At 40.6% G+C, this 25,391-nt stretch overlaps 1 long non-coding RNA gene across 1 annotated transcript in view; it reads left to right on the plus strand.

Annotated features, from left to right (window-relative positions):
- The window catches only part of LOC140201243 (uncharacterized), a 174,692-nt gene extending 150,094 nt beyond the window's left edge, over nucleotides 1–24,598 (plus strand). Inside the window, exon 4 of the long non-coding RNA XR_011886806.1 lies at nucleotides 24,118–24,598. This is a non-coding gene — a long non-coding RNA (uncharacterized lncRNA). The remainder of the gene's footprint in view (nucleotides 1–24,117) is intronic.
- Nucleotides 24,599–25,391: the final 793 nt, after the last annotated feature.

Here is a 25,391-nt window from a genome sequence, read left to right on the forward strand (position 1 = left end):
GAGCTGTGCCAAGCCACGCATTCATGGGTGTAGACAGAGTAGAGCTGAGGACTAAGCGCGCATCTTTGAGTTGCAACAATATTGATTGTCAGCAAAGAGGAGATGTTATTTCTGATCCACACTGACTGTGGCCTTCCGGTGAGGAAGTCAAGGACCCAGTTGCAGAGGGAGGTACAGAAGCTCAGGTTTTGGAGCTTGTTGATTAGAACTGAGGTTATGATTATGTTGAATGCTGAGCTGTTGTCAGTACACAGCAGCCTGACGTCGGCATTGCTATTGTCCAGGTGATCGAAGGCTGAGAGCAGAATTAAGCTATTCCGCTCATTGAGTCTACTCTGCCATTCGATCATGGCTAGCTTATTTCCGTCAATCAGAATCAAACTCGAGTTTAATATCACAGGCATATGTCATAAAATTTGTTGTTTTGCAGCAGCAATACATTGCAATACGTAATAAAATAAACATAAAATGTATTAAGTACATATATTTATATATATATACATATATATTTACATAATTAAATATGTAGTGCAAAAAGAGTAAAAAAAAAGAAAAAATACTGAGATAACAGACACAGATACATTGTCTATTCAGAAATCTAATGACAGTGGGGAAGAAACTGATCCTAAAACATTGAGTGTGTGTCTTCAGGCTCCTGTACTTCCTCCTTGATGGTAGCAATGAGAAGACAACATGTCCTGAGAGATGGGTATTCTTAATGACAGATGCTGCCTTTTTAAGGAATTTCCTTTGAAGATGTCCTCAGTGGTGGGGAGGCTAGTGCCCATGATGGATCTGACTGAGTTTGTAATTTTCTGCAGCATTTTCCGATCCTGGCCTCTCCATACCAGATGATAACACAACCAGTTAAAATGCTCTCCGCGGTACATCTGTAGAAATTTGCTAGAGTCTTTGGTGACGTACCAAGTCTCTTCAAACTCCTAGTGAAATACAGCCACTGTTGTGCTTTCTTTGTAGTTCTGCCTTCTCCCTGTAGCCTTTGATGCCATTACTAATCAAGAGCCTATCAACCCCCCACAATGAATTCCACAGATTCACTACCAACTGGCTAAAGAAATTCCTTCCCATCACTGGTTTAAATGGATGTCCTTTTATTTGAGGCCATGGCCTCTGGTTCTAGAAACTGCCACTATTAGAAACATCCTTTCCATGTCCATTTTGTCTAGGCCTTTCAATATTCCGTGAGAACCACCACCCTCCACATTCTTCTAAATTCCTGTGAGGACAGGCCAAACACCAGCAAAAGAGCCTCATATGTTAACCTTTCAGTCCCGGAATCATTCTCATGAACCACCTCAGGACACCCTCCAATGCCAGCATATTGTTTTTAAGATATGCGGACCAAAACTGCTCACTTTACTTCAAATGGAGTCTGACCAATGCCTTATAAGGCTTCAGTAAACATCTTCTTTTATTTCAAGAAGACTTGTATATTCAAGTCTTCTTGAAATAAATGCTACCATTGCACTTGCCTTACTTACTATTGACTCAACCTGCCAGTTAAACTTTAGGGAACCCTGCATGAAGACTCCAAAGTCCCTTTACACCTCTAATCTCTGAATATGTTCTTGGTTTGGAAAATAGTTTAGCCTTTATTCTTTCTACCAAAGCGCATGACCATACAACTCCCTACAATGTATTCCATCCACCGCTTCCTTGCTCATTCTTCTAATCTGTCTAAGTCCTTCTACTGATTCTCTGCTTCCTCAACACTACTTGCCCCTCCACCTATCTTTGTATCATCTGCAAGCTTAGACACAAGGCCATCAAATCCATCAAGATCATGAACATATAACATGGAAAGCATCAGACCCAACAGCAAACCATGCAGGACACTCCAAATCACCAAGAGCCAACTGGAAAATGTCCCTTTATTCCCGTTGTTTGTCTCCTACCTGTCAGCCAATCTTATCAGCCTCACGTATGGCAGCTTGTCAAAGGCCTTCTGAAAATCTAAGTAATCAACATCCATTGACTCTCATTTGTCTCTCCTACCTACCTATTATTTCCTCAATGAAGTTGTGCCTTTATCTTCAACCACTAGGCTGTCATTACCATTCAGTGTTTTGAACCAAATATTATGATCCCTTCCAATGGGTGCATCTCAGACATAATTACAGAGCAGACTGGGGTCAAGTAAAGTTGTGTCATTGCACCAATCCTCCTGTCAGTTTTCTTTCTCTGCAGAACTGCATCCCTTTCTTTAGAAAGCTCCAATTGGAGTTTATGTACAGAACAATCAGGAAACAGTACATCCATCATCATTTCCACTTCAGAACCAATATTGGTGATGATTTTTCAAAGTTCAATGTGAATTCATTATCAAAGTAGGTAAGAATCTCAAGGTAGTATCACGAAATACTGCCTTCAGATTCATTTTCATGCACATTTTCACAGTAGAACAGAGAAATACAATAGAATCAATGAAAAACTACACACATACAAAGACTGACAAACAACCAATGTGCAAAAAAACAAACTGTGCAAAGAAAACAAAATAAGTAAATAAATAGTACTGAGAACACGAGTTGTAGAGTCCTTGAAAGTGATTCATAGGTTGTAGAATCAGTTCAGAGTTGTGGACACAGATGAAATTGTGCCAAGCCATCAGTGACTCCTTCACTAAAGCAGTGAGCTGTACCCTATACTGTTTTCTACCAACCATATAACAGACATCAAGGGCCTAATCATTTAACCAGTTCAGCTGGTGGAACACATTGTTTTCAACACAAGCAGCCCATTCTGACTTCTGACATAGTTAAAGTTTTCTCAGAGAACATAGAAAGCATTTCAAGGAAGTTCTCAAAATAGTTTTGAAAAAAAAAATGTAATATTCCTACCAAATCATGGGAATCCATTGCTTATGTCTGGTCAAAATGGAGAAGGAGTTTGAGCCAGTCACTAAGCACATATAGTCTCTCAGGATGAAGGCACACAGAGGCCATTGAGAAATAGTGGATTAGCACACAACATCTCATCTACCATGCCCATCAAGAGGTTCCATTCAGCAAAGGGCAATCCCATTTATCAGTAACCAAAGAACTACAGAACCTGAGTGGAAGCAAGTTATTCCTCGCCCCAAAAGGCCCTCTAAGAAAGAAATACGAGAGAGCAAAAATTAACTCTTCATTCATATGCATAAAATGTTGGAGGAACTCAGCAGGTCATTCAGCATCTATGGAGGAGTGTAAACAGTTGACGTTTTGGGCTGAGACACTTCATCAGGACTGGAAAGAAAGGGGACAGAGACCAGAATAAGAAGGTGGGGAAGGGAAAGGAGTGTAGCTCTCAAAGCAGCCTCCTCTACATCGGTGATATCCAACTTAAATTGGTGCAACACACACAACACGCTGGAGGAACTCAGCAGGTTGGGCGGCATCCATGGAAACGAACAGTCAACGTCTTGGGCCGAGACCTTTTGTCAGGACTCGGCCCGAAACATTACCTATTCATTTCCATGGATGCTGCCCAACCTGCTGAGTTCCTCCAGCGTGTTGCGTGTGTTGCTTTGACCCCAGTATCTGCAGAGTATTTTGTGTTTAAATTGGTGCACCACTTTACCAAGCATTTTCGCTCCATCTGCTACAATACTTCTCCCAATTCATGGTCATAAATACATTTTAAATGCTTAAATAAGATGTCTGCCAAACATAGGGTGTCAAAGGACAAGCAACCCTGAAAAACCTCCCACATTTGTTTGTCCTCTTGCAAGGAGTTGAACTAAAATCTTCCAATTCAGAGGTAAGAAATTTTTCAATTGAAACTAACTATTTTATCCCCATATGATGGTGCTTTAAAATTAAATTGTGTCAGAACTTTTAAAAGGCTACAATATCCTAAACCATTTGCTATCCAATAGTCTAGTTAGCTGAGTGAGATGCCTGCTGTTTTCTACTAATGTTACTGCATAAAGATGACAACAACTTAAATATGTTTGGGTAACCTAACATCTTGTTTGCTCTTACATTAGAGAAATGCTTCATTTCTATTTGCACTTTCCTAAAATGGATTTGCTGAGGAACACAGCAGCAAGTCCATACACTGCCATGGTGAGGCAGCATAGTGGTATCCATGACTACCAGAAGTTTTACATCTAAAAGCAAAGCCAGCAAACATGCCTGACCTCTGATCATTGTCCTGAGATTCAGAATCTGTGAATTGCCAGAGCACTCAACTTCAGGAAAATATTAAGAGCTAAGTTGGATAGGTACATGGAGCTTAGAAAAATAGAGGGCTGTAGGTAAGCCCAGTAATTTCTAAGGTAGGGACGTGTTCGGCACAACTTTGTGGCCCGTTTGGTCTAAATACACCACTGCGCAAATGGGTGTTGGACTTCCTAAAGAACAGACCTCAGATAGTCAGGGTATAGAACTGCTCCTTCTTCTCCCTCATCCTCAACACAGGTGCATCCCAGGGCTGTGTGCTGAGCCCATTGCTGAGCACTCTGCTCAAACATGACCGCAGGGACATACAGCTGAGTAATCAGATTGTCAAGTTTGCCAATGACACAACAATTGTCATCACCAACGAAGATGAGATGGCCTACTAAGAGGAGGCGGAAGAGCATGAGGCCATCTTCCAGGCAAATGACTTGTCAACAGGACAAAAGAGATGGTTATCAGCTTCAGGAGAACTCATACCACTCACACCCCTCCTTACACTGGCAGTACGGCATTGGAAGCAGTTTCAAACTCCTGGGAGTGCACATCACACACAAACTCTCATGGTCTTAAAACACATCCTACGCAGTCAGGAAAGCTCACCAACTCCTCTAGTTTGTGAGGAGGCTGAAGAGAGCTGGGTTTTCCACATCCATGCTCACATCATTCTACAAATGCGCAGTAGAGAGCATCCTTACAAACTGCGTCACTGCTTGAATATGACAATTGCACCGAGGTGGACAAGAAGGCTCTACAATGGGCAGTAGTCAAAACTGCCCAATGCATCACTGGCAGCAGTGTACCCATGTACATAACTATACTGTTTGTCCCACTCCCATCAGGGAGGAGGCTACATAGCATCCACGCCAGGACCACCAGACTCAAAAACAGTTACTTTCCCCAAGCGGTAAAGCTGATCAACACCTCCACCCACTAAATCCACCACTAGTGCATCAGATCCAGAGTAACAACTGTTTCATTCTCCATATACATGTGTATGGAAATGGCATTAAAAGATCTTGAATCTTGAATATTGAGAAACTGAACTGCTTACATTCTGTAGGATTTGTTTTCTAAGGGCTGATTCAAGTTTAAAAAGAATCTCAAACACTAAATTGAACTGTAGCCATCAAAGCCAGTAATATTCCATTAAAGAGTGATGAATAAATAACAGGCTAATCTGTCTTTCAGTGGAGTTGTTTCAAAGTGGAACATTGTCCCAGACAACAAGCTTTTTTTTTAACTGAAATGTGTCTGTTTACTCTAGCTAAGTAAGCATTGACAATTCTGAATTGAGCTGTTCTGAAGAGCAGAAAAGTATTTTGATTGAAAATTCCACAGCTTTCCTAGTTTACATCAATATTTTGGGTCGAATAGAATGTATGTAACTTCATGGCAGTTTTTCAGATTTGTATATTCATAAACTTTAATTTTCTCTGTTTACGTATCATATATTGCACACCAAACAAAACCTAGGACTCTGCAGCAAATCATGACAAAGATGTTCTGAAATAAATACAGTGAAGGTGCATGTGGCTTATTTGGTGAAATCAAACCTAGCAGAGACCATGCTAGGAAAAACTAGATCATGTCTTCTTTTAACACACATAAAAGTTGCTGGTAAACGCAGCAGTCCAGGCAGCATCTCCAGGAAGAGGTACAGTCAACGGTGCGGGCTGAGACTCTTCGTCAGGATGAAGTGACGCGAGTCCTGATGAAGGGTCTCAGCCCGAAACATCAACTGTGACGTGAATTCTGATGAAGGGTCTCAGCCCGAAACGTCAACTGTACCTCTTCCTAGAGATGCTGCCTGGCCTGCTGCGTTCACCAGCAATTTTTATGTGTGTTGCTTGAGATTCCAGCATCTGCAGATTTCCTCGTGTTCTTGTCTTCTTTTGTTTCATTGATCACTAATTTGGTTCTCACAGACATGTGAATAAGTAAAAGAATAGGTATTTTCTTTTTGGACTGGAAAGCCAGTGATTTAGAGATATGATTAAAATCCAGATATGCATCTGGTGAATTTACCTTCAGCTGGTCACATAAATCTGGAATAAAAACTTGGTTTCATGTTGGTATCCAAGAAACTGGCAAAGTGTAATAAAATTCATAATGGTCACATACAAGAAATTCATCGTCTTTACCAAATCTGCCTACATATGACCGTTCCTACAGAAAAGGAGAAATAAATATAGGAAGCTTGGAGTAAATGAGGTGCTCGAGGAATATAAAGAATGTAAAAAGAATCTTAAGAACGAAATTCGAAAAGCTAAAAGAAGATATGAGGTTGCCTTGGCAAGTAAGGTGAAAATAAATCCAAAGGGTTTCTACAGTTATATTAATAGCAAAAGGATAGTGAGGGATAAAATTGGTCCCTTAGAGAATCAGAGTGGACAGCAATGTGCAGAGCCAAAAGAGATGGGGGAGATTTTGAACAAATTGTTTTCTTCGGTATTCACTAAGGAGAAGGATATTGAATTGTGTAAGGTAAGGGAAACAATTAGGGTAGTTATGGAAACTATGATGATTAAAGAAGTGGAAGTACTTGCGCTTTTAAGGAATATAAAAGTGGATAAGTCTCTGGGTCCTGACAGGATATTCCCTAGGACCTTGAGGGAAGTTAGTGTAGAAATAGCAGGGGCTCTGTCAGAAATATTTCAAATGTCATTAGAAACAGGGATGGTGCCAGAGGATTGGTGTACTGCTCATGTGGTTCCATTGTTCTAAGAGTAAACCTAGCAATTATCAGCCTGTAAGTTTGACGTCGGTGGTGGATAGGTTAAGGGAAAGTACTCTTAGAGATGGTATATATAATTATCTGGATAGACAGGGTCTGATTAGGAACAGTCAACATGGATTTGTGCATGGAAGGTCATGTTTGACAAATCTTATTGAATTTTTTGAAGGGGTTACTAGGAAAATTGACGAGGGTAAAGTGTGGATGTTGCTTATATGGACTTCAGTAAGGCCTTTGACAAGGTTCCACACAGCAGGTTAGTTAGGAAGGTTCAATCGTTGGGTATTAATATTGATGTAGTAAAATGGATTCAACAGTGGCTGGATGGGAGACGCCAGAGAGTAGTGGTGGATAACTGTTTGTCAGGTTGGAGGCCGGTGACTAGTGGTGTGCCTCAGGATCTGTACTGGGTCCAATGTTGTTTGTCATATACATTAATGATCTGGATGATGGGATGGTAAATTGGATTAGTAAGTATGCAGACGATACTAAGATAGGTGGTGTTGTGGATAATGAAGTAGGTTTTCAAAGCTTGCAGAGAGATTTAGGTCAGTTAGAAGAGTGGGCTGAAAAATGGCAGGTGGAGTTTAATGCTGATAAGTGTGAGGTGCTACATTTTGGTAGGACTAATCAAAGTAGGACATACATGGTAAATGGTAGGGCATTGAGAAATGCAGTAGAACAGAGTGATCTAGGAATAATGGTGCATAGTTCCCTGAAGGTGGAATCTCACGTGGATAGGGTGGTGAAGAATGCTTTTGGTATGCTGGCCTTTATAAATCAGAGCGTTGAGTAGGAGTTGGGATGTAATGTTAAAATTGTACAAGGCATTGGTGAGGCCAAATTTGGAGTATTGTGTACAGTTCTGGTCACCGAATTATAGGAAAGATGTCAACAAAATAGCGTGAGTACAGAGGACATTTACTAGAATGTTACCTGGGTTTCAGCACCTAAGTTACAGAGAAAGGTTGAACCAGTTAGGTCTTTATTCTTTGGAGCGTAGAAGGTTGAGGGGGACTTGATAGAGGTATTTAAAATTACGAGGGGGATAGATAGAGTTGACGTCGATAGGCTTTTTCCATTGAGAATAGGGGAGATTCAAACAAGAGGACATGAGTTGAGAGTTAAGGGGCAAAAGTTTAGAGGTAACATGAGGGGGAACTTTACTCAGAGAGTGGTAGCTATGTGGAACGAGCTTCCAGCAGAAGTGGTAGAGGCAGTTTGATTTTGTCATTTAAAAAAAAATTGGATAGGTATATGGACAGGAAAGGAATGGAGGGTTATGGGCTGAGTGCAGGTAGATGAGACTAGGTGAGAGTAAGCGTTCAGCATGGACTAGAAGGGCCGAGATGGTCTGTTTCCGTGCTGTAATTGTTATATGGTTATGTACATATCTAACCATTATTTTCATCACTTAATGCTTGTTTTTCAAGTTTCCAACATCTGCAACAATTCACTTGTCTATTCTTTGGCTGAAACTAACTAGACCAAACCTGACTTGGCATTTATTTGTGGAAATTCGAAGTGGGAATGTCACATCATATTAAAAGCAATATGTCAGAGTGCATCTGAGACACTCTGATACATACTGCAAATAGACATTTTAAAGACTTTAAGCTGTATATTCTGTACATAACATAGCATCAACACAAATGGTTGTGATTATTGCTGATTATAAATTACAGTGAAAATTTAAGAGTTTGTCAGTAACACTATAATATGTGACAATCACCATAAAATGAGCATTGCAATCAATTGAAGAGAAGTCAATTAAGAACATAAAAAATCTGTCATCCTTTTCAAGATAAATTAAATATTCTGTATCTATAATGAGTTATTTTTCCATGATCACTCCTCAGCCCTGTTGCTGAGCCAGCTGTGTGCATTCTTCAGTCAAATGCAGAAAATATTGTCATTGTAACAGCAAAACAAATAGTTACAAAGTAGGAAGGGACCTTTATTGTGACTGGCCTTTTAGGTTTTCTCAGTTAGAACATTTGATTTGCACAGAAACCATGTCATGAATATCATTGTTATTTACATATTTGTTTGATCATCTTTAGCTTCTACAATATACCATTTAACACATCCTTTCCTGATGAAAATGCTCAGTTAAATATATGTCAATGTTTTAAATTGATTTAGCTTTTATAAACATTCATTAAATCTACTGTGGGACCTAAGCAATCATTTATTTGACTGAAAGTGAAGGATTAATTTTAAAATACTAACAAGCAACTGCAGAAATGTCCTTTCTTTCAATTGTTTTTTCTCTCCAACTTTCTGTGAGACTATTTATTAAAGTGTAACTTTATCTCACCTTGGGCATCTGTTAAAATGACGTTAATCATCGGTAAGATTGCTGCGCTGTCACACTGTAAAAGGTTATCATTGTTGTCAGCCAGTTAGCAAATATTTAACTGGGCCTTCTGATCACGTGACTGCATAGTTCCTTCTGACTTACTACTGAAGCAGATATTTAATTCCAAAAGTCATGAAAATTTGTAATATGCTCTAAAACAAGATATTTGCTATAATTTAGTATGTTCTAATATGCAAAAGAATAATATTGCACCAGTGCAAATATAACCATGCAAATAGTGTCTCCATAATTACAATGAAGCTGATCATTCATCCATAGATTTTTCTCTTTTTCTCTTCTTTAGGAAACCGATCTGCTGAGGTTTAGATTCCCAAATCTGGATGACTTTGGAGCAAAAAAAAACACATTGCATCATTAGATCTGCTCATTCCAATTAAAAAAAAGATCAGTCATGGCTTATTACTTAAACAGGGCAGTAAACACGTTTACTTTATTATTCCCTGTTCTCCTTTCTTGACATTGCCTTCTTGTACTAAATTGGGGTACTGGACTGTTGCTGGCAATCCAATCATCTGAATCATCCTCATTGATGGTAATAAGTTGTATATTTTTGGAGGTTACTTATTCATAACCAATTCATATATTTTCCAGCAAATAACAGCGGGCAACAATCAAATTCCAAATGTTCTTCTTAGCTGCCCTCAGCTGACTCAACTCCCATCTGCTCCATGGTGATTGTTCAGCCGATATTTTAGGTTTGCATAAGAACACCCAACACCCACTTGATTGAGGTCACAGAAAACCACTGGCGCAACAGAATTGTCTCTGTAACTTATGCCCATATTGAGCCAAAAGGAGCTTAAATTTGATCTCATTTTCCACATCGCAGTCCATAATTTTGTGGGTTGTGTCACCACAATGCTTATCCGGGTAGTTTATGCGTTTCTCATTCTCACACCTTTTGTTTTTAGAAGTGTGATCCAGATTCTCACCCCTACCCCACAAACAACTTGGCAGACTAGAGACTGGTTCCATCATTACTGGTATGGAGGCTTCAGTGCACAAGATTGAAGGAAGCTGCAGAGAGTCAAACACTCAGCCAGCTCCATCACAAGCACAAACTTCTCCACCCTCAAGAACATCTTCAAAAAGTTCTAACTCAAGAAGAGGGCATCCATCATCAAGGACCCTCACTGTCCAGCTTATGCCATCTTCTTATTACTGCCATCAGAGAAGAGGTGCAAGAACCTGAAGGTCCGCCCTCAACATTTTAGGTACAGTTTCTTCTCCTCCACCAACAGATTTCGGAACAATCAATGAACCCATGAACACAGCCTCACTATTCCTCTTTAACACTAATTAATTATATTTTATTCTTATTGTAACATCGTAATTTTTATGTATTGGACATACATGTCTTGCATTCTGACACAAAACAACAAATTTAATGACATAGGTAAATGATTAAAAATCTGAATCTGGTTCTGTGTCCAGGGATGCAGTCTATGGACAGGGGATTGACCGTGACTCAGGATTTCTTCTTTCAAAGAGTTTAGAATCCTTAAAATTCTCAAACTAAGAATCCTGGAATATTGAGTCATATATTATGTTCAAGGCTCAGATAGACTGAATTAGCCATGATCTTATGGAAAATGGAGCAGGCTACTTTTTCTGCACTTCCTAATGCTATTAAATTTATACCCCTATTTAATGACCTCCATGTTAAGGAAAGCTCACACTAGGTAAAGCCTCCTAAAATTTTCATTTACTCAATTTCCTCCATCCAAAATCAAACAACACCGGCCTGGCCATTATTTCTTCATGCCAAGTGGCTCCAGCCCTGGTCCTTAACTGATCCCCTTTTAGTCCTTTCACATCATTCCTGTACTGTAGTGACCAGAACTGCAAATCATACTGGGCAACCGAGAACTTTATGACCTTCCCATTCTTACGTTTGCGCCTAAGAAATGAGTATCAGAACCCTCTGGGATAGAGAATTCTAAAGAATCATTACCATCTGCAGAAAGAAATTTCTTCTCATCACAGCCCTAAATAAACTTATCCCAAAATTACACCTCCTAGTCCCAGACTCATCATCCCAACAGCCATTCTGTTGAATCTTATTAGAATTATGTAGGTTTAAAAAAACATTATTTTTCTCAGTTTTAGAGAATACAGGCCTAGCCTACTCCATCTCCTCTTATACAGCAATCCTGACATCCATGGAAAGTCTAGTGGATCCGACTTGCATACCTTCTTCACTCAGGAGACCAAATGTTGTACAGCATTTGAAGTGCACCCCAAGGCATGGTATCCTCAAGCTCACTGGAAGAAAAACTGAACCAACATCAGTGTCCTCTCCCAGGTTAGCAACCCAGCACCGAGAACCTCGTGCACTGAAATGTCAATGTTGACCAGGCCACATATTTCACATGTCCAAAATCACATTTACGAAACAAATCTCTGTTGCACAAAGGCATTAACTGCCAGAATGAAGAAAAGGATTCAAGGAAGGACTCCCAGTGCGTCGTGCCCTCTTGTTTCAAATCATCCATCTTTGTCCCCGTACCTAAGAAAACCAAAGTAGCATGCCTGAGAGTCTGGTTAAAGATTATGTGTGCAGCATGCTACCACCCACACTGGACCTTCTATAATTCGCCTACTGACGGAACCGTCTACCGATGACGCCACAGCCACAGCACTACACACCATCCTCACTCACCTGGAGAAGAGTGATGCAAAGGTTAGAATGCTGTTCCTAGACTATGATTCAGCATTCAACACCATAATTCCCTCCAAACTTGACAGGAAGCTCAGAGACCTCAGCCTGCACCCCACCTCATGCAGCTGGATCCTAGACTGCCTATCAATTGCCAGCAGGTGGTAAGGATGGGCTCCCTCACCTCTGCCCCTCTAACCCTCAACACAGGTGCTCCCCACCCCAGGGTTGTGTCCTGAGACCCCTCCTCTACTCCCTTTATACCCACGACAGATGACACAAGCAACACACATCAAAGTTGCTGGTGAACACAGCAGACCAGGCAGCATCTCTATGCACAACTTTGATTGGCCTTATTTCTAGCAGTTATGACACAGCCTACAGAGGAAAGGTTGACGCCCTGACGCAGTGGGGCCAAGATAACAACCTTTCCCTCAAAGTCCAAAAACCTAAAGAGCTGATTGTGGATTACAGGAGGAATGGGTCAGGCTCGGCCCGATCAACATCAATGGGTCTGCAGTTGAGAGGGCGAGTAGTATCAAGCACCTCAGTATACACGTCACCGATGATCTCACCTGGACTGCACACAGCGGCTGTGTGGCAAAAAAAAGTACAACAGCGTCTCTTCCACCTCAGGCGACTGAAGAAGCTCGGCATGAGCCTCCCAATCCTCAAGACCTTCTACAGCGGCACCATAGAGAGCATCCTGACTGGCTGTATCACCACCTGGTATGGGAACTGCACCAACCTTGATCGCTGGGCACTGCAGCAAGTGGTATGGACAGCCCAGGGCATTGGTAGATGTGAACTTCCCTCCATTGAGTCCATTTACAGCAGCAGGTGCAGAAAGAAGGTCTGGGAGATTATCGGGGTCACCAGTCACCTCAAACATAAACTACTTCAGCTGCTTCCATCTGGCAAGCTGCAGCATTAAAGCCAGGACCAGAAGACTACAGAACAGCTTCTTTCTACAAGCCACTCGACTTACAAATTCACATGCCTGTACATTGCAACAGAGTCATTATGGAAATATTTTTACTCCCCACGTTGTGGGATGAATGTATAATTTAAATAAACTGTAATTCTAAAAGCCTCCTGAATGCATACAACATCCTTATTGACTGCTAGGAATTTTTGGCTCGTGAATAGTTAAACTGGTGAACAGTAGACACATAAGTGTTCGAGAGAACACCTTACCTCAGAGGCTACCTGCTTGTCCACCTGCCTCATTGGTGTAAGAGTTTATCATGTTCCACATTAACCTCATCAGCAATTTCAAATCCCACAAAACCAGAGTGGAAGCAAATCGTCCTCAAACCCAAGGGACTGAGACAGCATTGCATTAGGGTATCTTTACTCTTCCTGTACTCAAACCCTCATGTAATAAAGTCCAAGGTGCCATTTGCCTTCCCAATAACTGTAATTTCCACTCTTTTGTTTGTTATGTGCTATTGCATATGACATAGAAGATCGGGGTCTTTCCATGTCCACAATTGTTCTTGGCAAATTGGTTTGCCATTAGCTTTTGCTGGGCAGTGTCTTTACAAAGTGGGTGACCCCCAGCCATTATCAATACTCTTCAGAGATTGTCTGCCTGGCATCAGTGGTCACGTAACCAGCACCACCTGCTCATACGGCCATCCATCACCTGCTTCCATGACTTCACGTGACGTGTAATATCTTGGCCATGGGGGACCAGCAGGCTGGCAGGGGAAGGAGGGAGTACATTACACCTCCTTTGGTGGAGAGATATCTCCACGCCACCACCCTGTAATTTCCACTAGTTATGTCTTCAAGGACATAACTACTCATCCCAATGCAGCAAAATTTTCACTTAACAAAATTATTTTTATAATTATATTTCGTTATTCAGCTGGACCAACAATGCAAGCTTATTGACCATAAGAAACTTCAAGATTAAATCATTCTTCTTCACCCAATATCCATATTCACTTTTCCAAGTAGAAATCAGGATGATGACTCCTTCCCCGTTAACTCTTCTCCTACCTCAGGTTGAAGATGTATTGGTTAATCCAGCCTGTAGCAGAATTTGCAGCAGGGCTTCAGGTATGTATGCCTTGATCACACCCTGCAATGAAATTACTTATCAAGCCATTTCAGAACTTAAACAAATTACCTTGTGAGAAATTATCCTTCAGCAATTACACCCACTTATCCGTAAACATGAAAATTCTTTTCATTCCTGCTGACTCCATGGTCTAAGGAGAACAGCAGCAGAGAGCACACGGCATTTACTGTAGATAATCTAGCAGATTAACCTAAATACTAACAAGCCATGGTTGGTAGCCTGAAGTAAAGGAAGAATGATCTGCAGTTAATTTGAAATTATTACTTATGTTTTCTCCCAATATAGATTATGCAATAAAAAAAGAAAATCCATTAACTCAGCTAAATTGGCTTTCCAAGCAAACCATTTGTTTTTGTTGTAGGTGGTCTGAGTACTGAGAGAAAGAAATCCAGGTTATTTATTACAGTAATACAAATGAATGCTTGTTGAGGATTCCTTGCTCTTAGTGTTCCTAAATTATTCAGCATTGGCCTAAACTGCAAGTGATTTAATGTTTTTGAACTGTTCAAGGTGAAGTTACAGATAACAGTTTATTTGTGCTTGACAGGAAAGAAAAACAATTTCAGAAAGGAATATTTTTGTAGCTTTGTAATTGTTTGTATTTGAGGTTCACTGCGGGCACACTTAATAATTTAGGAATGTGATTTGCTTCTGTGTGGGACAGAGACATTGCACAAGGACCACATGCACCTTTCCCTGCCTCACATTTGAAGAAGACCTAACAAATCTCTAAAATGTGGCTCAGAGATTGGATTTCTTTCATTGTTTCTCTGTATGGATATAATACAAACACTAACAGTGGTTGTTAGTCAATGCCAAAACATCTGGAAGTGCCAAAAGGAGGTGAGAGCATGGAAGTAGAGGTTTATTTGCAAATGCCACAACCTATCCTATGAAGTATGGAGGAAAACCTAGCATTAGGGGGAGGTGTGTCTGCATTCTTAGAAAATAGCCCCTATCACAATTTTTGTAACACAACGCTGCATCATCTGCATATGCATCAAGAAACACAGGTTGAAAAAAATGTGTTGATTTATTTACTTATTTTGTCACATGAATTATGTTTCTCAACTTTTTAGGTGATGTTTTATGAATTCTGTAAAGCTGAATTTCTATTTTCCTAATGGCATTAATGGAGTGGTCACCTGCATAATTGCTGTCCAAGGATACATGTTATATCAGAGAAGGAAAGTAGGCAGAGGGGGTGGTGTAGGTCTACTGGTAAAGAATGGCATCAAATCAGTAGAAAGATGTGACACAGGATCAGAAGATTTTGAATCCTTGTGGGTTGAGTTAAGAAACTGCAAGATTAAAAGGAAGTTGATGGCAGTTATATACAGGCCTCCCAACAGTGGCTGGGAGGTAGACCACAGATTACAACAGGAGATAGAAAAGGCAAGTCAAAAGGTCAATGTTATAGCAGTCATGGGATATTTTAACATGCAAGTCGATTGGGAAAATTAGTTTGGTAATGGATCTCAAGAGAGTGAGTTTGTTGAATGCCTAAGAGGTGGCTTTTTAGAGCAGTTTGTCATTGAGCCTACTAGGGAATCAGCTGTACTGGATTGGGTGTTATGTAGTGAACTGGAGGCGATAAGGGAGGGTAAGGTAAAAGAACCCTTAAGAACCAGTGATCACAACATGATTGTGTTCAACTTGAAATTTGAAAGGCAGAAAATAAAGTCTGATGTAGCAGTATTTCAGTGGAGTAAGAGAAATTACAGTGGTATGAGAGAGTAGTTGGCTGAAGTAAATTGGAAGGAGCTGCTGGCAGGGATGTCAGTAGAGCAGCAATGGTGTATGTTTCTGGGAAACATGAGGAAGGTACCAGACGTGTGTATTCCAAAAATGAAGAAATACTCAAATGGCAAAATAGAACAACTGTGGCTGACAAGGGAAGTCAAAGCTATTGTAAAAGCAAAAGAAAGGGCAAAAATTAGTGGGAATATAGAGGAGTGGGAAGTTTTTAAAACCTACAGAGAGCAACTAAAAAAATCATTAGAAGGGAAAAGATGAAGTATGAAAGCAAGCTAGCAAATAATATCAGAGTGGATAGTAAAAGTTTTTTCTAATATGTTAAAAATAAAAGAGAAAGGAGAGTGGATATAGGACTGCTAGAAAACGAGGCAGGAGAAATAATAACAGGGGACAAGTAGATGGCTAATGAACTAAATGAGTATTTTGAGTCAGTCTTCATGTGGAAGACACTAGCAGTATATCTGATGTTGTAGTGTGTGAAGGAAGAGAAGTGGGTGCAGTTACTGTTACAAGAGAGAAAGTGCTCAAAAAGCTGAAAGATCTAAAAGTACATAAGTCCATAGTACATAGGACCAGAGGAACTGCACCCTGGGGTTCTGAAAGAGGTAATGTTAGAGATTGTGGTGGCATTAGAAATGATCATTCAAAAATCATTGGACTCTGGCATGGTGCCAGAGGACTGGAAAATTGCAAATGCTATTCCACTCTTTAAGAAAGTAGGAGGGTAGCAGGAAGGAATTTAAAGAGCAGTTAGTCTGACCTCAGTGGTTGGGAAGATGTTAGATTCAATTGTTAAGGATGAGGGGTGATGGAGTACTTGGTGACATAGGACAAGATAGTACAAAGTCAGCATGGTTTCCTTCAGGGAAAATCCTGCCTGATGAACCTGTTGGAATTCTTTGAGGAGATTACAAGGAGGATAGATAAATGAGATGCAGTGGATGTTGTTTATTTGGACTTTTAGAATGCCTTTGACAAGGTGCTACACATGAGGCTGCTTACCAAGTTAAGAGCCCATGGTATTACAGGAAAATTACTACAAGCAACACACATCAAGTTGCTGGTGAACGCAGCAGGCCAGCCAGCATCTCTAGGAAGAGGTACAGTTGATGTTTCGGGCCGAGACCCTTATGGTTAAAGCATAGGCTGATTGGTAGGAGTCAGTGAGTGGGAATAAAGGGATCCTTTTCAGGTTGTCTGCCAGTGACTAGTGGTGTTCCACAGGGGTCAGTGTTGGGACCACTTCCTTTTATGCTGTATATAAATGATTTGGACAATGAAATAGATGCAAACAACAGGAATTCTGCAGATGCTGGAAATTCAAGCAACACACATAAAAGTTTCTGGTGAACGCAGCAGGCCAGGCAGCATCTCTAGGAAGAGGTGCAGTCGACGTTTCAGGCCAAGACCCTTCGTCAGGGTCTTCGAAGGGTCTCAGCCTGAAACGTCGACTGCACCTCTTCCTAGAGATGCTGCCTGGCCTGCTGCTTTCACCAGCAACTTTTATGTGTGTTGAATGAAATAGATGGCTTTGTTGCCAAGTTTGCAGATGATACGAAGATTGGTGAAGGGGCAGATAGTGTTGAGGAAACAGGTAGGATGCAAAAGAACTTAGATTGGGAGAATGGGCAAGAAAGTGGCAAATGAAATACAATGTTGGAAAATGCACGGTCATGCACTTTAGTAGCAGAAATAAATATGCAGACTATTTTCTAAACAGGGAGAAAATCCAAAAATCTGAGATGCAAAGGGGCTTGGGAGTCCTTGTGCAGAATACTCTAAAGGTTAACTTGTAGGTTGAGTCGGTGGTGAGGAAGGCAAATGCCACATTAGCATTTATTTCAAAAGGTCTAGAATGCAAGAGCAAGAATGTGATGCTGAGACTTTATGAGACACTGGTGAGGCCTCACCTTGAGTATTGTGAACAATTTTGGGCCCCTCATCTTAGAAAAGATGTGCTGGCATTGGGGAAGGTCAAGAGGAGGTTCACAAGGATGATTCTAGGAATGAAAGGATTATCATATGAGAAATGTTTGATGGCTCTAGGTCTGTACTCACTGGAATTCAGAAGGACGAGGGGGGATCTCATTGAAACCTTTCAAATGTTGAAAGGCCTAGACAGAGTAGATGTGGAAAGGATATTTCCCATGGTGGAAGAGTCTAGGACAAGAGAGCACAGCCTCAGGATAGAGGGGTGCCCTTTCAAAACAGAGATGCGGCAAAATTTCTTTAGCCAAACGGTGGTGAATTTGTGGAGTTTCTTGCCACAAGCAGCTGTGGAGACCAGGTCGTTGGGTGTATTTAAGGCAGAGATTGATGGGTACTTGATTGGACATGGCATCAAAGGTTACAGGGAGAAGGCCAGGTACTGTGGTTGAGGAGATAGAAAAAAAAGGATCAGCCATGATTGAATGGCGGAACATACTCGGTGGGCCAGATGGCCTAATTCTGTTCCTATGTCTTATTGTCTCATGGTCTCAGATATAGGATCTAAGTTCTGCTCTGAGATCTGAGGAGACAACCTGCCCTTAACACATGGAGTTAACATAAAGGAGTTGGGAAACCAATAATTCAGCAACATGGTTTATCCAAAATGATTTCTTAAAGACCCTTTGAAGTATATCTTGTGCTGTATTACGTGATGCAATGGGGGAAAAAAACACAGCAGAACAAGATCCTGTAATCACAATTTGTAAATATTGTATATTTAAAAATAAATACATTTTTTGTTTAACTCACAATATCTTAATTACAGTTAGTGTGAATTCCAACTTTATATTCTGGCTCTATAACTGGCAAAATGCTTATGCTACAGATACCTTCAAGGTTAGCTAATTTTCCCTCATGTCCAAACAAAATTCTGAAAGAAAGCCTGAGCTGAAATGTCAGCTTTGGTTCTATCCATAAGCATTGACTGGGCAGTCAAAATTTCTACGTACCTTTCTATTAACCAACATCTAATATTGTGTTTTAATCTTAAATTAAGATATGCACAAGGACTTCAGAACTAGTGCATTTGGGAAACACTCATCAAGTTCTTGCTATATATACATATACACACATACATATACATACATACTACTGTTACTTTCAATTGTTTTCTTAATTCACTTCTAACATACAATGATGAGACAAATTCCAATGGGTCAGTAACCAGAAAGGCCCAAGATGTACAGGAAGTACCTCATAAAGTGGCCACTGAGTGCATGTTCATGGTCATCTGCTGTTGTAGTCCATCCACTTCAAACTTCAATTTGCTGTGTATTCAGAGATACTCTTCTACACACCATTGCTGTAATGCATAGTTATTTGAGTTGTTGTTGCCTTCCTGTCAACCTGAACCTGTCTGGCCATTCTCCTCTGATCTCTCCCAATAACAAGGTGTTTTAATGCACAGAACTGCCATTCTCTGGATGTTTCTTTTTGCCTTTAGCACCATTCTTTGTAAACTCTAGAGACTGTTGTGCATGAAAATCCCAAGAGATCAGCAGTTTCTGAATTACTCAAATCACCCCGTCTGGCGCAAGCAATCACTTCATGGTTAGAGTCACTTAGATCACGCCTCTTGCCAATTCTGATGTTTGGTCTGAACAACAAGTGAACCTCTTGATCATGCCTACAAGCTTTTATGTATTGAGTTGCTGCCACATGATTGCCTGATCAGATATTTACATTAATGAGTAGGTGTACCTAATAAATTGTCCACTGAGTGTAGATAGAGTGAAGAAAACCCACAAGGTTGAGATGTCAATCTGACAGCATGTGATAGGTAATGAAGTGAACCAGATGAGTGTAGTTGACTAGCTGATAGTTTCAACGTTACTATTGAATTTCTTTTTGGAAAAAATATAGACTGTAGTTAAATCATTTTCATCTAAATTCCACAAATGCATGGTGGAAATTCTAGTCCAGTGGTTATGCATGTTCATCAAGTGATTTAACCATTATGCTATGAAAGTCAATTGTTTAATCAGAGACATATTTCTATATATGACATGTCAGCACCCATTCACTCCAAAGACTTCTTATTTAATATTGTTAGTTTTTAACATAGTTTATGATAAATTGCAATAAAATTAATAACAAAATATTAATTTCAATTCTTTTATGATGTTATGCTTTATAAGCTCTAAAACATACAGAGACCAAGATATAGGTTTGTCCATTTTTGACCAGAGTAGAGGAAGTTAAAGAATCTTCATGTTTCTTGGTCACAGAGAAACTAAAGCAACATGCCTGATAGCTTTGACTCAATATTGAGCAAAAACAGCTATTAAATGACAGACAGAGGAGAAAATATCTGGGGCATAGCAGTCTCTTCAACCAACTGGCATGCGGAGGCCATACAACTGGAAGACATGAAGGAGAGGACTACTTAGGGAAAAAGGACACGCTCCTTGCTTGTACCTTCTGACGAAGTGGCCATTGATATTGGGCTTAGATACAGTTGCTTGAGACACATCACAGGCAGTTGTGGGATAGGGATAGGGAAGGCAACTGTTTAAGTTTAAATTCAAATGTCGTGTAAGCTGTGAGCTTTTCATATAGTAGCTGAAAGATCCGGAGAAGCTCAACCTACATTCTGTGGCATTTTGCATCCATTATCATAGAACCATTGTTATATCAGACCCAGGACATCATATGGGTGTTCAAATATGCTCAAGCTGAGACCACTTGACGTCCAAGGATGTGCCAGCTGCAGTCAATACAGGAAATCAGGGAGAAATAAAAAACAATCTCCTCTTCCCACAGAGATTATAACAAAATTACACTAACTCAGCAAATATTATGATTGTATTGGGTTTGCTGACTGAAGTTCTAAACTCAAAGAAAGACCTCAAGCTCTATCCAATATAGATACTTATGAGTACCTTCTCTAAAGGGAGGCTATGCTGCAGCTATCTGCTCTTCAAAGACTAGTTCACTTCCCCGTTTTCCTCCAAGGTAAGTTTAGCTGCCAATTTCCACTACTTATCAAGGAGAAGGTACTTCTGTCTAACAAAGTAGTTTAAATACAATCCTTCATTTTTGGTGATACACATTTAAATCCAAACAAAATTCTTAAAACACTTTTAAACCTCACAGAGATTTTCTATCTTAAAAAGATTTCCAAATTGCAAATGATTTTCAAAACACAGATACAATTCCTATAAGCTAAAAAACCCATAGCAAGGAGCTGCAGATGGACAAATCATTCATCACAGAAATTGAAGGCAGAGGAATGGATTCTACTCCTTCATCTTTCTGTCATTTATTTTGATGTTTTTTGACCACACCTAGTAAGTCTGACTACTCTCTACTTTTATACTGCTTTTCTGCCACTTGGATGATAGTTTTTCAGATACACTTTTATACAAGTTGGTCTAAATGTGTCTGGAGACAGAGTTTCCAGATTCCAACAATCAATGTTGAGAAGTTGACTCTCTGTCTGAGCAGACAAACCTACCAAATATTAACAGATCAGCAAGTTTAATGTGCTAAGTGATAGTATCAATCTGGTCTGCAATCTTCCTTGAACTAAATAACGTAGTCACATTATCTGGTTTGAAACAAGCCCAATTAAATAAAACTAATGTTTTATAATGCAGCCCTTGAGAAATAAGCCCAGGTACTGTGAACCAGCATCCTGTGTCCTTTAGACACTGTGCTTGTTTGCAATGGTCTCCTTTTAGCTTCTGACTGATTATTGTTTGCCGTTTACATTAAGAACTGAAAACAGGCTGATATCTATGAGAAGAAGCTGAACAAGGAATATTGGTTGGCAGTTTATCTCACTCAAAAACAACCCTTTGACCCCTAGGAGTTTCAGCTCCTATGTTGGAAGGCTGAACTTGGCAAAAAAAAGAAAGGCCTCCTCGCCCTGGACAGTGAATATCCATCACAGTATCAGAGTTCGAAGCTGGTATATTTCTGTTCCTCATGGCTTGATCTTATACTGACCTTTGCTTTACCAATCAAAATACTGCATATTTAAATAAATAAATACATCCTGTCTCATTCTAGCATATGTTTTACCACTGTTCTCCTTTCCAGACATGGAAACAGAGTCAACACCTTTTTACATGACAGGTATTACCCCTCGCATATGACTCTCTTTAGAACAAAGGGAGAAGAGAAATATATAGACATACAGGGAGCTTTGACTGAAAACTTTTGCACATCTCCCGTTAGTCTTCCACCATTCAGTCAGGGTACCTGATGGGTTATACCAAACCACTCTTCTGGGAAGGAGCTATTCCTCAGTGTGGTGCAATCTTCCTTGTGAATTCTGGTTGTACAACATATTCATCTAAGATTAGAAGGCTGGAGATCTTCAACAGATTAAACCTGTTTGAAGGGGAAACAACAATGGGATATTCAGGAGGCTCCAAACGGTTTTTAAAAGATCAATGCTGCCCCCTACTGTAGACGGTGTAATATTTCTAAATAAAGGCCAATACTGCCATGCTCCGTCGGCCAGCAATTGTATACAGGTCGGAATATTGGCTCAACCATCTCTACTAAGAGAAATGTTTAACAGGTGGCAGAGTCGTAGAGTCATAGAGCAGTATAAGCACAGAAAAAGGCCCTTCAGACCATTTAATCCATGCTAACCTGGTCTACTGCTCAGTAAAGACCAGCCTCCAAGTGAAGATCCCCCAGATTATGCTTAAATATTTTACCTTCACCCTAAACCTATGACCTCCAGTTCTAGTCTCACCCAACCTGAGGGGAAAAGCCTGCATATGCACCAGTCCAATAAAGTCCTAACCTATTCAACCTTTCCCTTCATCTCTGGTCCTCAAGTCCCAGTAAAGTCCATGCAACACACATTAAAATTGCTGGTGAACGCAGCAGGCCAGGCAGCACCTATAGGAAGAAGTACAGTCGACGTTTTGGGCAGAGACCCTTCGTCAAGACTAACTGAAGGAAGACATAGTAAGAGATTTGAAAGGGGGAGGGGCAAGGGGAGATCTGAAATGATAGGAGAAGACAGGAGGGGGAGGGATGGAGCTAAGAGATGGAAAGTTGATCAGCAAAAGGGATATGAGAGGATCATGGGATGGGAGGCCTAGGGAGAAAGAAAGGGGGAGGGGCAAAGCCCAGAGGATGGGCAAGGAGTATAGTGAAAGGGACAGAGGGAGAAAAAGGAGAGAGAGAGAAAAATATATATATATTACTAATAATAATAAATAACAGATGGGGTACGAAGAGGAGGTGGGGCATTAACTGAAGTTAGAGAAGTCAATGTTCATGCCATCAGGTTGGAGGCTACCCAGACGGAATATAAGGTGTTGTTCCTCCAACCTGAGTGTGGGTTCATCTTTATAGTAGGGGAGGCCGTGGATAGACATATCACAATGGGAATGGGATGTGGAATTAAAATGTGTGGCCACTGGGAGATCCTGCTTTCTCTGGCCAAGCACCTTTCCAGCTCTTAGCTCCATCCCTCCCCCTCCTGTCTTCTCCTATCATTTTGGATCTCCCCCTCCCCCTCTCAAATCTCTTACCATCTCCTCTTTCAGTTAGTCCTGACGAAGGGTCTCGGCCTGAAACATTGACTGTACCTCTTCCTATAGATGCTGCCTGGCCTGTTGCGTTCACCAGCATTTTTTAATGTGTTGCTTGAAATTCTAGCATCTGCAGATTTCCTTGTGTTTGCGCCAGGAAAGTCCATATAAGTTTTCTCTGTACTCTTTCAAGCTTATTGCTCAGATTCATCACCATAAACCAAAATGAAAGTTAACCACTTTGCAAATCCTTACCTTCAATATGATCATATACTTTCTCATTTAAATACTTGTTGGGAAGAAATTCTTGTTGGTTAAGCTCTGGGGCTTCAGCGTGACTTCACAAATAAGGTCACTATCCAATTGGGCACCAAGGTTCATTATATATTGGCTATTTGTTTAGGGAGTGTTGGAGTCCAACAAAAAAAAATCCCTTGAGCTTGGGTGTTCTTTACTTACAGTGGCTGGAACATTGAAATAAATTGGCAAATGTTAGATAGTCTAGGGCATAGGTTGAAGGTGAAGGGGGAAAGTTTGAAGGAGACTTATAGAACAAGTTTTTTTAATACAGAGAGGGGTAGCTGCCTAGTATGTTCTTTCAGAGGAAGTGATGGAAGCAAATATGATAGCAAATTTTTAAGAGGCATTAAACAGACCAGGAGGAATATGGACCCCATGCAGGCAGATGGGATTAATTCAAAATGGCTTCATGAGGGGTGGAGCTTAGGAGGGTTAATGGCGCCTAACGGCGACTCCTTTGCTTGCATTTTCAGAAACAGCTCTATTTCTATCCTTAATATCTCTTTTGTTCCTCTTTCAGGGTTCTTTTGAAGACACTGACCTGGAGTTACATTCTGACTTTGGTTCTTTGCGGAAATGGGACCCGCTCTCAGGGCCTCACAGCTGGCTGCTTTTCAATATGCCAAGGGCACAGCCTAGAAGACTAGCGCGCCTGCAGGGTGCCAGATTTTCATGGCTTGGGAGATGAGCTGGTTCGAGGCCGGTGCCACCGCCTGATGTGTTGTGGAGTACACGGAAGATTGAAAACAGCAAACTAGCTGCGTGCCCAGAGACCCGAGTTCTTCAGACACAGAGCTTAGAAAAAGCGACGCAACAGACTCTTAACATCGTAAATCAGTGAGTTGTTTCGTTAAGTCTCCCCTCTCGCTGTGAAACGGAGACATCTCTTTCTCCCTTATTAGAGATAGAGGGAGAGCATGTGGTATGTTGAATTATAGGGTGAATGGGTAGTCTTTGGGGTACTGCAACTCTGTGTCTTTATTGATTGACTGCTCGGTGGAGGGTGCAGATGTTTTTTTGCTGGTGGGGGAGGGGGGCTTCATTACCTTTCTGCTGCTTGTGCGTGGGGAGGGGGCTTTGGGGTTCTCACATTTAACTGTCATTCATTCTTTGAGGCACTCCTCTGTTTTTGTGGATGTTTGAAAAGAAAAAGAATTTCAGGATGTATATTGTATTCATTTATCTGACATTAAATGTACCTATTGAAACCTATTGATGAATGCAAATATTAAGGTCTGAAGGTCTGTTCCATCCAGTTATGCAGTACTATACACTGAAGCTTTATTCATCCAATTCCACATTTTAATAACTCTTATTCTGCCATTTTCCCAGGGCGGCAATGACCAATACCAGAGGATATTTGTTTAAGATGAGTGGAGGAAACTTTAAGGGAGATAGATGTGAGAGGAAGGTTTTTTTTTTACACAGAGAGTGGTAGGTGCATGGAACACACTGCTGGAAGTGGTGGTAGAGACTCCTACAACAGGGACATCTGAGAGACTTTTAGATAGGCATGTGGGTGTAAGAAAAATACAGGGTTACGGGCTGTGTAGGAGCAGAGGGCTAGATTGATTGTGGAGTTTATTTAGGTTAGCAAAACATCATGGACTGAAGGGCCCATACTGAACTATACTGTTCTGTGTTCAGCTCCTCTTATGATGGTAGAGTCACTGGAGCTCTGTATTTAAACCCATCTTTGCTGTTTCTCTGTGCACATTGATGTCACCTCAAAATGTATTTCTTTAAACACATTTTTGATCTCCTACCATTTCCATTTTACCATTTCCTCTGACT

Source organism: Mobula birostris, chromosome 8 (assembly GCF_030028105.1).
Source record: "Mobula birostris isolate sMobBir1 chromosome 8, sMobBir1.hap1, whole genome shotgun sequence".
Taxonomy (NCBI): Eukaryota; Metazoa; Chordata; class Chondrichthyes; order Myliobatiformes; family Myliobatidae; genus Mobula; species Mobula birostris.